Raw genomic sequence first — 15507 nt, 5'->3', positions numbered from 1 at the left:
TTCCGACCAATGTGGAACAGTCTCTGAGGTGACACAAGTCCAACTGAGAGTTTTATATTCTATTGGTTCTAGTGTTTGATGTTCAAAGCTGTACTCAGATTAATATTGCCATTACATTTACTTATTGCTGACAGTTTTGCTCTCAACTGTAACTAAAGTTTTCATGTCATACTTTTAATTTTTCTATTCTATACTAAAGTACATACAATAAAAGAAATTCTAAAAACAAAAATAATGTCAAGTTAAAATTAAAGTTTTTTTAAAATTCGGCAAGTACAAACATACCCTCATATGAAAGGACACAAATTATATTTTTTTATGTTTGAGTGTGTGAGTATATAATAGTATTGGTTTACCAAGAAATTAAGTAGAATTTTAATTGTTTATGAGCATGTATGTATTTAGATAACATTTAGATACATACAAATATCTACAATATGTGTAAATGCATTTGAATGTATTTTATTTCCTATCTTTAGTTTTCTTTTTTTTCTCTGGCCTGTTTTTCTTTCCCTCTTTCTTTTTTTAATTAAATCCATTGTTTATTTGGTTTTTGTTAGAAATTTTGTCAATTGTTTGATTAAATGGTTTTACATTTGAATGCCTGGTACAGGATATTATAAATGGGATACATTTTCTTTAGCCTCAGATCATTTGTTTTAGTTGAATTGAATGTGGAGTAAAATATTGCAAACAGAAAAAGAAAAAAGATAAATGTCATAGATTGCTTAGCAAATGACTTGAGTAATGAATGTTGCAATAAAGATAATTGATACTTTGGAAAAATTCTATGAAATTTTTTTTAGAAAATTTATTAGAAAAATATTTATTTGATATCTTTTAAAGGTTAAATGAATATTTCCTAATATGCTGAAAAGTTATAGTTATGTGAACAAATTTTTAAAATTTTTAATATGCTTATAAATTTTAGTTAAAATTATTCGAAAATTAATATACTGTAATGACATTTTCCAAATGCATGCAAACCATACATGTGCGAGAATGAAGAGACTGTTTTCAAAATATTTTTTTTTCCGATAAACATGCAAAAATTTAAAATAATTTCGAAAGAAAATAGAGATATGTTTTCGTCAAATTACAGATACACAGAAACAGATTATAATATACAAAAAATATTTCATTAATATAAATTCATGACAATTGTAAGAATTTTTTCATATGCATTCCTTTAAAACAAAATACTGAAGGCTTCTATAAAATTACACTAGCTTACCAGGTTTTTGGTCATATACGGGTTTGTTATTTTAGGCCTTCTTACTTCGAGAAAAATATTCAAAAGAATCCAATACGACTAAATTCCGATTCATTCATATAGTTTCGTATAAATGTATCTAAATGTCTCTACTCTACATCGAGTTTTAAAAACCACTTTTTTATATTTGAAATTATGTTGTCCATCTCTAAGAGTTAGGCATGAACAATTATTTTACTGATTGGTAATTTTTTTCACAACAAATAAGTGAACAAGTTTGATCTTTTAACTCAGTTGTTTATTTATATTCTGAGGTTTTTGACTGAACTAAATGCTCAAACGATTTCTCTATGAATGTTTTGCAGACAGTGAACAAAATGAACATGAATGGAAACTAATTTTGCCAATTATTAGCATGATTTTTAATAATGATGAAAACACAAATGTAATTTAATAAATTTCAAATAACTAAATGGCATTTAAAAGCATTGAACAGTGTGAAATTTTGTATATACTTAAGAAGTTGCCCATATAAACATTAAATTTTGAAATTTTCTTTTAATGTTATTAAAAGTAAATTAAAAAATTAAATTTTCTTTAATGTTAAATATAAACCAATTTTTCTGGAAACATGGTTGTACGTTTATCTTGTTGATAAAAAAATATTATGGTTCTTCTAGCTAAATGCAAACCAACCCATTAGGGAACCGCCATCGAAAATTATCAAATATTACCAGAAGTAAATAAATATTGTATCGTCTAAAAAAAACAAAAAATTATACTTTCTTTTATAGAAAAAATATTGAAATTGATACCTGATGCCAGTTAGTTATCGTGTTCGTTTTCTACCACATTCCAATTGATTGTTCTTTGATGGATCTTAATTGTGTCGTATTCAAACCCAATTCTATCTTTATCATATAAATGCTTCGTACAGTGTTTGAAGCCGTTCTTTAAACCTTGCGAGTTCCACTCACAAAAATGACTTTGATAAATTTTTTAATGTAATTTTCGCAATCTTTTAAAAGTTCTACAAAAATACCAATTATCAAGCATTGTTTGTAAATATAATGACATTAATCTTATAATCTGAACTAAGAGTGAATAAATAAGAGAAAATGACTCTTATTAGAACAATGTTTGAGCAGCAAGTTTTTAATCAAAGAACGAGTTTTAGAGAAAAGTGATTTAAATTTCTAAGATTTTTATTTTATCTTTAACATATTGAAAAACTTGCGTATGAATGTTATTTATACTTAATACTAGCTGACCCGGTGCGCTTCGCCACCCCAATTAGAAGAAAGAAATAGTACTATTAAGTCTCCCGCTCAATCCAGTGCACATAATCTTTATTTCATGTTTCTAAATTCACTGTTGAAGAAATTACTAAAAGTACCATTCGAATAAAGAAATACTACCAAAAATTCTACCCTAGAATCCTAACTCACTTAGGACCATATATGCTTAATTTCATGATTCTAAGTCCATTGTTATAGAAATTTCAAAAAAGTATCATTAGAATCCTAACTCACTTAGCAAGATATATGTTTAATTTCATGTTTCTAAGTCCATTGTTATAGAAATTTCAAAAAAGTACCATTAGATTAATGAAAAAGTATCATGAAGTATCCCCTTGAATTTTCACTCACTTAGGACCATATATACTTGTAGTTTTCCACTTACTTGGGCCCATATAAGCTTTATTTCATGTTTCTAGGTTCATTGGTGAAGAAATTACAAAAAGTACCATTAGAATAAATAAAAATTACCAAAAAGTCTCCCCTTAGAATTCTCACTCACTTAGGACCATGTACGCTTAATTTCATGTTTCTAAGTCCATTATTATAGAAAATTAAAAAAAGTACCGTCATAATAAAAAAAGTACCATGAAGTATCCGCTTGAATTTTCATACACTTAATTTCATATCCATTATTATAGAAAATTCAAAATGTACCATTAGAATATAGAAAAAGTACCAAAAAGCAGTCACTTGTGGATTCCCACCCAATCGGGCCCATGTAAGCTTTATTTCATGTTTCTAGGTTCATTGGTGAAGAAATTACAAAAAGTACCATTCAAATAAAGAAAAAGTACCAAAAAGTCTTCCCCTAGAATTCTCACTCACTTAGGACCATATATGCTTAATTTCATGTTTCTAAGTCCATTGTAATACAAAATTCAAAAAGTACCATTAGAAGAATGAAAAAGTACCTATAGTTCAGTTCTCATGGTACCTAAATATAATCCCTTATTTCAACACTAACTTCACTCAAATACATATCAGCTAACTTTAATGTCTAAGTGAAATAATTTAAAATATTAAAAAGGTACCATTAGGAGAAAAGTACCAATTTTCCTTTTCCTCCTTGAACACCCCTCAAATTTTGAAATTTAAAAATATTTCATTTTGCAAAAGTTGTTTATGCTACAGACATGTCTCAATCGATTAAAATCTGTGTTAATGAGCCCAATAATAAATATGTTTTAAAAAAGTACCAAACTGTTTACCCGGATTTGGCCTAAAATACACCATGGCACTCGAGTTCCAAATAACAACCTGTTAGTTAATTTTTGTATGAATCCAGGAACCAATGTTAAAAAATTTATCAAAATCGGCTTAATAATTTGCAATAAAATGTATTTTCCCGATTTTATCCCCTTTTTGGTACTTTTTTATCCCCAATGCGGTGGTAAAATAATTTTCTGTATCGTGGTGGGAGCTCATAGTAAAATATTCGAATGTCTATGTCAAATTATAGAAAAACATATTTTATGAAAAAGTAAAAAAATTAACACAATTTTTATCCCTTATGGGTTCGAATTTCCAAAAAGTACCAAACTTATATTTTTTATTTTTTGATAAGTAAAGAATACGATTTAAATTTTGTGTTTATTGGTTTAAAAGATACATAGGGTGCCAAAAAAGTACCAAAATGCAGTTTTTACCCCTTTTCTCCCATAAAGAGTTCGAATTTCGAAAAAGTACGAAGCACCTGTCAGATTATTTTTTAAATGGAGTAAAATGCAATTTCAAGTTTTTTTGTATCTTTATTAGTTTTGAAGATATAAGATTACCGGATTTACTCGTTTTTACCCTTTTTTACCCCCTAAACGTTCGAATTTCCAAAAATCCCTTCTTAGAGGATCGTTTTGGGGAGGGAGGAACCCACAGTTAAAATTTCATGATTCTAGCTTCAGTCGTTTGGGCTGTGGGATGATGAATCATTCAGTCAGTCAGTAACGTTACTCTTTTATATATATAGATAAATAACTCATACGTCACGTTTGCAACAAAAATATTTACGGAAGCTATACACACTACGTATAGGTGATTTTTATATGAAAACAACTATCTGGAACTAATATCAATTTATATGGCGAGAATAATATTTTTTGTATTTTCTAGCACAGTTGTAATTATTCATGCCCAGTGATAAATTGAAATTAATAAGATATTTACAAAGTTCAAGCATATTAAATATTTAAATCAAATAAAATGATAATCAAGCACATAAAAATTGATGAACTCCTAAACAATAACAATATTATTATCATTTTAAAAACATATAGGAAATATTAAAATAACTACTAAAATCTCATTTTATAACTTTTACAAACAATTCCTATTATTTAAATATGATATTATCCATTGCTATTCATTAACCAACAAATTAAAAACTTAAAAACACCTAAAATTCGAATTACAAAACTATCGAATGAAAAAAAGTATTCAAACTCACTGCTATCCATGCCATTGAATGTCAGAAAGTAACAAATATTTATTAAAATATAAACAACAAACAATATATTGTCTATGCATGCATAAAATAATTACAACTTTCCGAACATCCAATGAATTGGAAACAAAAATCGGTTATAAATCTCACCATAAACATTTATTTTATTTATTTTGCTTTCAAAAATTGCTTCCGGTAGTAAAGTTAACATACATAAATGTACCTACATAACAGACATGGATGTTATTTTATTTTTTTTAATGGACAAAGGGCTTAAGGTAAATTGTTAAAACAATATTTCGCATTTTCGTACAATTTTGTTTTGTAATTAAAAATAAACAACACACATCTAAAACAAAATGGAATATTTGAATGTGAAATATAAAAGTGTATAATCGATGGAAAATTTCGATTTATAGCTTTCACTATTTCACAGTCATGTCAAGGTAGTAATTATGCCTATTTTCGACTCATTAAAATTAATTAAATGACCGAAAGTTACAATTACACTATGCTGCTAAATAAAATATATAACCACAATATATCCTTCAGTTACACAAACAATGAAGAACTTTTACAAATAATTTAAAATCTACAGTTGAATAAGTGTTTGCTGTAGCACAGTGTTTTTAATTATTTTTTAGCGGTCACTAAGATTAAATTATTCAATTGAATTTCATTATTATATGCAAACTGTTTCTGAGAATTCCCCTAAACTATACTACTGAAGCTTAACTGGTTATGTAAATACTATCATAATTCCTTATTATGGCTTTAAGCTGGTTTATAAGGCATTATTAACCTTAACCACCGCATTTACACCTACAGATTTATGTGGACCTATCTGCTATGTACATTGTTCAATTAATGATAATTGTAACTTGTCAACACACACAAACTCAGCCAGACATACCGGGATACATAAATAAAGATACATTTTATGTACGAATATGTGAATTTGCACTACAATGCCATGACATTATAAATACATTAAAGTCAACTTTTTGTTGTTTTATGAAATCGTAGTATTTTTCAAAATTACACAAAATAAATTCTTAGCATTACAGAATGCACTTTAGAACAAAAATCGTTCACACATGAAAAACATTCCAGTAACGTATTTGTACGACGAGCATGAGTATTGCATACAGCTGCTATTGTATTTGAGTATAGATGGATAAATACCTCTGCAGACATACGTATGTACACTAGAGTGCTCCAAAAAAACGAAAATGCGAATTTTGACCGTCCCCGCCCTAGAATTATTCTATGTATTGTAGAACCACGTTCCGTAATATATTAGGACAATAGGATAACGTTAACTGGTGGCGCAACGGCCCTAAAGTTTGGAAATGCATTTACAAGGGGAAAAAGTTCATTTTTTCCAGTTTTTGCAAAAATTTTGCTACTAACAAACTACTTTTACAATTTAATATAAAAAAATCGAAATGTGGACGTAATGAGATATAAAATACAAAAATTGGTTAAAATATGTTAAAGTTATTAAAAATTCGCCAGGCCATTAATGTGTCTCAGGCCACTAGAACAAGAAATGTAGGAACAAAATTAACATATTTCGAGAAAAATTAAAATAAAAGCTCATTTTTACTTAAAATATGTCCATATTTACTTGTGTATGAGTTTTTGTCTTCGTAGGATACCAATAACCTATTCGCAGGAATGACCAAAAAAAATATTTTTTTTTAACGGCTGTTTCAAAACTCAATTTTCAAATTTTTAAAAATTTTGTTAAACAAATTTCAGATTTTTCGATCATCACATTGGGATTTATTGAGATCAAAATAGGGAATAAAAATATGAAAAAATTATGTCAATACCTCTTACAGTTTTTCCGTACCTGCGATTTAAATTTTGCGTTTTTCAAGAAAAACTAATTTTTTGTCCATATTTAGGCGAATAAGCCCAATTTCCTTACTGTTATACATTTTAAGTAAAACTTATCCATAGTATTATAATCCTGGTAATTTTAAATATGGTCTGAAAGTTTTATTAAAATCGGAAAACGTTAACCTTTAAATCGTGAAGGTCAATGGTCAAATTTTTCAATATTTGGAATTTTTAATGAAAAGATAGCGAAATGTTATATGTTTTTGGGCCGATTTTAATGCAACTTAAGGAAAATATAACATAAAGTCCAGAATTTAAAATAACAGCACAAAAATGGCAATTAACCCTTAGCAGCACTTGGGGTCCAAATTACTCTCAACTTTTTAAATCACGAAAAACACAACCATTTGACCCCAAGTCCTCTTAAAGGTTAAAATTAATTTTTGCACTGTTGTTGTAAATGCTATACCCCAATATATATTTTCCTCAAGTTTCATGAAAATCGACACAAAAATATATAACATTTCGCTATCTTTTCATTAGAAATTCCAAATATTGAAAAATTTGACCTTCACGATTCAAAGGTTATCGTTTTCCGATTTTGGTAAAACTTTCAGAATATATTTAAAATTACCTGAACTATAATATTCTGAATAGCTTTTACTTAGAATTTATAACAGTAAGGAAATTGGACACATTCGCCAAAATATGGCAAAAAAATTTGTTTTTTCCCGAAAATCACAAAATTTAAATCGCAGGTACGGAAAAACTGTAAGAGGTATACAAAATTTTTTCATATTTTTAATCCCTATTGTAATCTCAATAAATCCCAATGTGGTGATCAAAAAATTCTGAAAATTGTTTAACAAAATTTTGAAAATTTTGAAAATGGAGTTTTGAAACTGCCGTTAAAAAAATTCCATTTTTTTGGCGATATTTTCGAATATGTTAATGATATCCTACGAAGACAAAAACTCATATATAAGTAAATATGGATATATTTTAAGTAAAAATAAGCTTTTATTTTAATATTTCTCAAAATATGTTAATTTTGTTCCTACATTTCATGTTCTAGTGGCCTGAGACACGTTAATGGCCTGGCGATTTTTTAATAACTTTAACATTTTTTAACCAATTTTTGTCTTTTATATGTCATTAGAACGACAATTACGTGTACATTTCGATTCTTTTAAACTAAATTGCAAAAGTAATTATTTAATGGCAAACTTTTTACAAAAACTGAAAAAATTTCATTTTTTCCCCTTGTAAATGCACCTCAAAACTTCAGCGTCGTTGCGCCACCAGTTAACGTTATCCTATCATCCTAATATTTTACACAACGAGTTTCTACAGTACTTAGAACCATTCTAGAGGAAGGGACGGCCTGTACCTAGAAAATTTTTTTCTTCCATACAATATTGGAGCACTCTAATTTACACATGGTCATTGATCTGTATGTTGCATGTAACTACACGTACATGTGGTTTTATTTAACGATTTATTTCCAAAGCGACATAGAAACAAACAAAAAACATAAAGCGAAGGTTTTATAGGAAAACTCTGCCAAATAAAGGGGTAAATAGGATTTATAGCTAAAGCATGATGACCACAAAACATTAACCTTTACATGACCAAGTCAGTCGAAATGCACGTATGTGCGATTTTATTGTTTTGTTTGTTATAAATAATAATGAAATTACAACCAAAGTATTTGGTAGTGTACTAAAAAAATATTGAATATTATGTATATTGCAAATAAATACACTCAAGTAATTATGATAGTAGAGAAAACAACCATCAAACTATGAATAACTTTGTATACAAATTTGATACAGAAATTGGCAAGATTTTAAAAGATTATGTTAAAACAATAGCTCACAATTTCATAAAAATCACATGAATTTTAATATTTCTAAAAAAATAATTTTCCACATTCGAAACATGCCTTAATATTTGGCACTTTATATAAGTCAACACATGAAGTTATTTGAGTGCAATAACTGCATTCAAACACAAAAGTCCAATATTTACAACATGAACGTTTTTTTTTTTGTTCGACCAGGTATTACGACAAAAAATTACTTAAAACAACAGTATTTGCAAAACAACAAACTAAGCTAACATACTGACGTAACACAAAATCATAGAACTCAATTCATTGTCTTTATTAGGAATATACCGATTACACAGGGAAACAAAATCGAAAAAATTTTGGAGGTTTTTTAAACCACTACACATTTATGATGTATTCTAGTTCCAGTAGTACAAATGTGTTCCAAATTTAAAATTCTATGGAGAGGTTTTTTTAAAAAAAAAATTAAGTAAAATTGTGATTTTTTTAGATGTTTCTCCACATAATTACTGAAAAGCGTTTAGTTCGATATTATGCTAACTCAAAAATGGTTAGTCCGATATTATTAAAATACACTTAGAAAACTTTAGATTCACATAAACTTTAATCCGTTTATATATTGCGTTTTAATCTGCTCAGTAGTTTCGAAGTTATAATAACAAATTTAAGCAAAAAATATATTTTTTACGTGAAAATAGCTAATTTTTTTGTTTTAAAAACTCATGAAAAATCGAAAACGGCTGATATTGTTCAAGTTTATTGCTTTGTCGAAAGCCACATATAATAGCAACACAATGAGATATTGGTCATAAAAAGCCATTGTTTCTTTTCGAATTTATTCACAATTAGGGCAGAAGGGGGACCATACACCACTTTTTTTAACGATCTCAAATTAAAACCACAATATATATCCCTAATTAGTTTCTTGTTTCGGATACTTAGAAATGTTCGCTTTAGTTTTGATCATTCCAATCTTGCCTATCTCATCTTAATATACATATTTTTTAACATTTCTATTATATTTACCCTACCCATGGGGTAAATACGCCATAGGTATGGGGCAGTTGTGTCGTTTGTAAAATAAGACAAAAAAAATAAAAAACTGTAAACGTATTTTACATTTTTATACCTTAATTCACAAAACAAAGTATAATAAACTGGATATTAAAGGCCATATTCATAAACGAATCTTTATTTAATTTAAAATCATATTTTGTATGGAAATTTTGCTTTAAAACATTGCTTAAATTTAAAATTTTTTACGTGAAAATAGCAAATTTTGTTGTTTTGAAAAAATCATGAAAAATCGAAAACGGCAGGACTTGTTCAAATTTATTGCTTTATTGCAAAGCCATATGTGATGGAATCAAAATGAAATATCGATCATAAAAATCGATGGATTCTTTTCGAATTTATTCACAATTATGTGAAATGTAAACCTAATTTTGGAAAAACATGTAGCGGCTGATTAAGTGGACCAAATTAGTCGAATGTTTTAAATTCTTAGATGTTACTCCATTCTTAACTAAAACTCTACAGTTGAAAAAATTAATTAAACTGCAACATAGAGAAGGACTGTCAGAAACAATAGTTATCTGAATTATTTTTTTAATTTTTGTAACGAGTGAGTTTTGCATCTCACCTTCTCATGTGCTTACAAGCATGTACTTTGAGTGGAAATTTTTACATTATTTAAGAAAAATATTAATTTTCTTTAAATCGACGACATCTTAGCAATCATTAATCCTAATGACATGGATGTGATTATGTCAAAATTAGACAATTACCATCCGTTGATAACAAAATAGCTTATCTGGATACTAGACTACACCGTGAGAACGAGCAAATTTATTTTGATTGGTACGGCAGGGAAACAGCATCTGGCAGAATCATGAATTTCTATAGTACTCAGCCTAAAAATCGAATTATCAACACGGCTAGGAATCTAATTAATAGAGTACTTACCATCAGTGATAAAAAATACCATGACAAGAACATCACAACCATTTACAAAATTCTGGGAAAAAATAGTTTTCCTAAAAATCTAATAAGGACACTAATAACAGACACTAAAACGAAAATTAGATATGAAAACAGAAACATCATGACAAATTCTGATACCGAACAGAAAAAAATTTACAGTGTACAATATGTACCAAACTAACTGACAACAAAAACATAAAGACAACAATTAAATCACGGAACATATGTTTTGCATACAAACCCAATAAGACAATAAGTGCAATATTTTCTAAAACGAAAACACCGATTGACAAACAACAACAAAGTAATGTTGTGTATGAAATTCAATGCAAGGGAAAAGACAACAAAAATTGTGAACTCATATATATAGGTACAACAAAGAGAAGCTTGGAGACAAGAATGGGAGAACATAAAATGGACATAAGAGGGGAAAAGAGACAACTGCACTTGCACAACATATTTTAGAAACGGGACACTCGGCTGATTTTGAAAGTGTCAAAATATTGGACAAAGAGGGCATGGAGAGGAAAAGATATACGATTGAGGGCTTGAGGATACAACAAAAAATTGACAGAACGATGAACCTAAAAGAGGACACGGCAAATATAAATATGGGTTAAAGGGTTGCTATTAATTGAACGAACTGTGATATTAGACTAAGTTGTACAATTGTGGTTATATGTATGTATTTTATGTTCAATATTATATGTTTAATGATAAATGTAACAATAATTTGATGTAAAGAAAATATCTACACGAAACTGTAAGTGTTCTAAATGTTTGTTTTGAAAATATTGTTTTAATTTTAAGTTTTATTATTTAAATAGACAATCCCTTGAAAAAGTAGACATAACATCTACGAAACGTCTGGAAAATTGTAATAAAAATATGATTTTTTATTTACATTAAGGAAGTTCAGGCCCTATTAGCTTAAGAAACTCAACGACCTTTTAGTTAATTTTAAAATAAATAAAGACTTTTCAGTTTTTTTCGCACATAGAAAATAAATAACAATTAAGAAAGTATATTCCGACCGTATGATACCCTATACCGAGTATGTGATTATAAACAGTTTTCTTTTGATAGTATTAAATATTATATGATTTTTGTTGAATTTTATTTGGATACTAACATATTTCAGGGATTTATGCACATTAATGAAATTTTTAAAAATTGTTCTTATATGCACTGAAAGAAAAACGCTTCGTAACCCCAATGAAACTTTTACGTTAACCTGTTTACGTTAATGCAATGAAAAGTTTCGTTAATGATATGAAATTTTACGTTGTATTTACGAAAATTACGTTAATATTACGATTCAGGCAAAATGAGTATTTTTTGGCATTTCATAGAGTCATTGATGCTATGAAACTTTTTACGTTAATATTACGTAAAACTTTAACGTGAGATTCAATGTATAAATTGAATAACGAATGTGTCCCAAATTAATTGTTTGGAATAAAAAAGGTTTAATTGGCAAATCCTAATTGTTTTTGTGTAAATATAGTAATATTTGTATGAAATACAGCACCCCTTAAAAATTCAATGAAATATTTACGTAGCCATAATGAATTTTTTGTTTTCCATTTTTTTGGATTAAATATTGAAAAATAAAAAAAATAAATTATATAAAACAAAATTATATATAAAGGAATCGAATTAATGTAGTTTTTAATATTTAAATTGCTTAGTTCTTGTTATTTTGCTAATATAACAAATTGTCATTAATGAGACGAAAAACGCCAAAAATTATGTCATTTTACATTAATATTTTAAACAAGTTTTTTAACAATCACGTAAATATGACGAACGTTTAATGAAACCATGTCATTAAATTAATGAACTTGTAATCCATGCAACGTAATGTGTCATTGCATTTCGTTGCAAACAAATCATAACGGGACTTTATGGCAAACATATTTTTAATGAAAATTTATAGTAAATACAATGATTTTATCATTAATTTAACGTAATGTGTCATTCAATAAAAAAATTAAGTATTTAATATAATAATAGTAAATACAATGATTCGGTTATCAATACAACGTAAAGTTGCGTTGTATTGAACGTTTCTTAAAGAAATAACGGGACACAAGAGAATGTTGATGCTGATGGACACAAAGAAAAATAAAATAGAGTTGGAACATAATGTGGCACGTTTAAAAAAAATACAACAACAACATAAATTGCATCATCTTCTGTTTTTGAGACTTTCTTTTTATTTAATTTTAGTTTATTTTAAACAGTCAACAAGTGAAGAGTTGTGTTAAAAATATAATTGATTTATTTGTTGTTTATAAAAAGTGAAATTGTGATCAAAATCTAATTTGGTAATAAATAATTTAAAGTGTTTTTTGTGCAAAAATGGATTGAGGAGGATTTATTTCAATCAATTGAGGAAGTGGTTTTCGATTCAAGTGGATCAATGACTCATAAGAAAGGTAAGCTATTATTAATACATCAAAAGGAAAATTTATGATACCCATTAAAGAATACGTTTAAATTTTATTTTTAGATGAAGAAACTCAAAAAACACGTTACAATATCTACTAACTTCTTGGGGCCTTGGGGAAAAAAACATGTCTCAACAAATTTTGAGTGACTCTCAGGAATCCAAAAACGTTTCATCACCATTTTTCACTATCTCAGTCTTCCTGAACCGAACATTTTTTTTACTGATATTCAATTATTTTTCATTTTAGCGGTATTCACAATGTAGAGTACTTGGCCTGGTAATGTAGTAAAAGAGCACAATATCAAAAAAATAAAAACGAAATACATTAGAAATTGAAATGTTTGTCAATAAATAGCTTTTCTGCTTTTTTACTAGGCCAAGTACTCTACATTGTGAATACCGCTTATATTTCTTGTATTTATTTATACAAATGCGAAGTAAGTATGTATATTGAAATCGAATTTAAATATAAAAAGTATTAATATATATGTACATTTAGATTAAAATCCTAATAAATTGTAATTTATTTTTGTTCATTATTATTATGAAAGGAATCGTTTTTGGAATGAAACCTTTTATTAAAATAATGATTAATATTGTTAATATAATGTCTTATAATCATTATATTTATGATATATTTCATTTCATTAATGAAGCACATTCTATTTACGAAACAATGTAGGAAAATCAATGACAAAATTCATTTTTGAAATGTAAAAACATCGTTCCATTAATGTAGGATATAATTATATTAGTGAAGCAATGTCATTAAACCAATGTCAACATTCATTGCATATATGATAAAGTTTCTTAACATCAATGAAACATGTCGTTATACTATTAATGCAAAATCGTTAAATTAATGATTTTTTTCATATTAGTATTGAAAGAGATTCATTAATTTAATGAAACCCTTTCATTATATTGACGAAATTGTATCATTGGTTTAATGATATTTGACATTGTAAACACGTACGGTGACGTTATTTATATATTCTATATTAATGACATTATTTCATTATATTTACGAAAATTTTGAGATTAATGAAACATTTTTCGTTAATGCAATGACACCGGTAATCGGACTGATTTCAAGAACAAAATCATTAATATAACGTAGAAAAACGTTGTATTTACGAAGGTTTTTCTTTCAGTGTGAGAACTATGGAACATTGTGGACCGATCGATACTAAATTTGGTAGCACGAGTTCTGCTTATATAAAACTTATTTGTCCTGAATTTGGTTTAGATATATTTATAATTAAGATATTTATGAGAGCTTAACTATTTTCAGATATGGCAGTTGTATGGGGGCTCGGAGCAATAATAAGCAATTCCAACGAAATTCAATAGGCTCTTTCCTTGGGGAAATATAAAAGTTTGTGGAAAATTTTGTCGACTTATCATTAAAATTCCGATCTGTAGTTTGATTACATGGCTCACATGGACGGATAGACTGTCGGACGGACGGACATCGCTTAGTTGACTCAAAGTGATTTATTATCTGGTAGTTTTAGAGGTATGTTTTTCGATTTATTTATATTTACCCGGGTAGTTTTTATATTTAATGTTTGTAATGTTAAAGTACAGTAATAAAATTAGGCGGGGCTTAGTAGATCATAAATCAAAAACGTCGCGTATTTGGAGGTTTTAAAAATTTTACGTTAGAGCGAAAAACAAAAATTTTTTGGATTTGTTTTAAGAAGCATTTTTAAATTTAACCCACGATTCTGGAGAAGGTCAAATTCAAAATTAAAAAGTTCTGTTTTTTAGGATCAGTCTAGTTTTTGCTACACTTTACACGCTGTCTGGTATACGTTACATGTAATCAAATTATTCGCATAGATATTTGTATAGGTTGACCAAATAGTATTATGTCTATTAAATAGTTGTAGTTAAAACCATGAAACCATGTTTTAGAAAGTTATATTTTCAATTCATTGTCTACATGAAATTCAAATACTCACTATAAAGTTATTTATTATTTGATCAAATTGTTCGTTATTTTAATTTAAACGAAAACTAAATTTTATTTCGTCACTGTGACGAATTGAATGAGTTAAAAATTGTATAAAACCATAGGGATAATTTTTTGATTTTATTATAAACAAAAAATGTTTGTATAAGAAAAATCGTTGGAAAAAAGTTTATTTATTTTCTAAACATTTTACATATTAATATATTGAAAAAAAGTAAAAATCAAATTTATTAAAGCTGCATCAGAAAATTACATTTGCACTATAAATTAAATTTTATATTTAAATAATCCTATGGGTTTATCTATATGAATTTATTTGTTTGGCTGTTTGTTGTTTTTTTTTTTGTGTATTATAGGAACCTAAACCACTGAACCGATCCTCTTGAAGCTTTTACTGTATGTTCCCCTATATCTGGAAGGAACAATAAGATACCTTTATT

The sequence above is a fragment of the Calliphora vicina genome, chromosome 4, assembly GCF_958450345.1.
Source record: "Calliphora vicina chromosome 4, idCalVici1.1, whole genome shotgun sequence".
NCBI classification, from domain to species: Eukaryota; Metazoa; Arthropoda; class Insecta; order Diptera; family Calliphoridae; genus Calliphora; species Calliphora vicina.
This window is presented reverse-complemented; position numbering follows the sequence as displayed.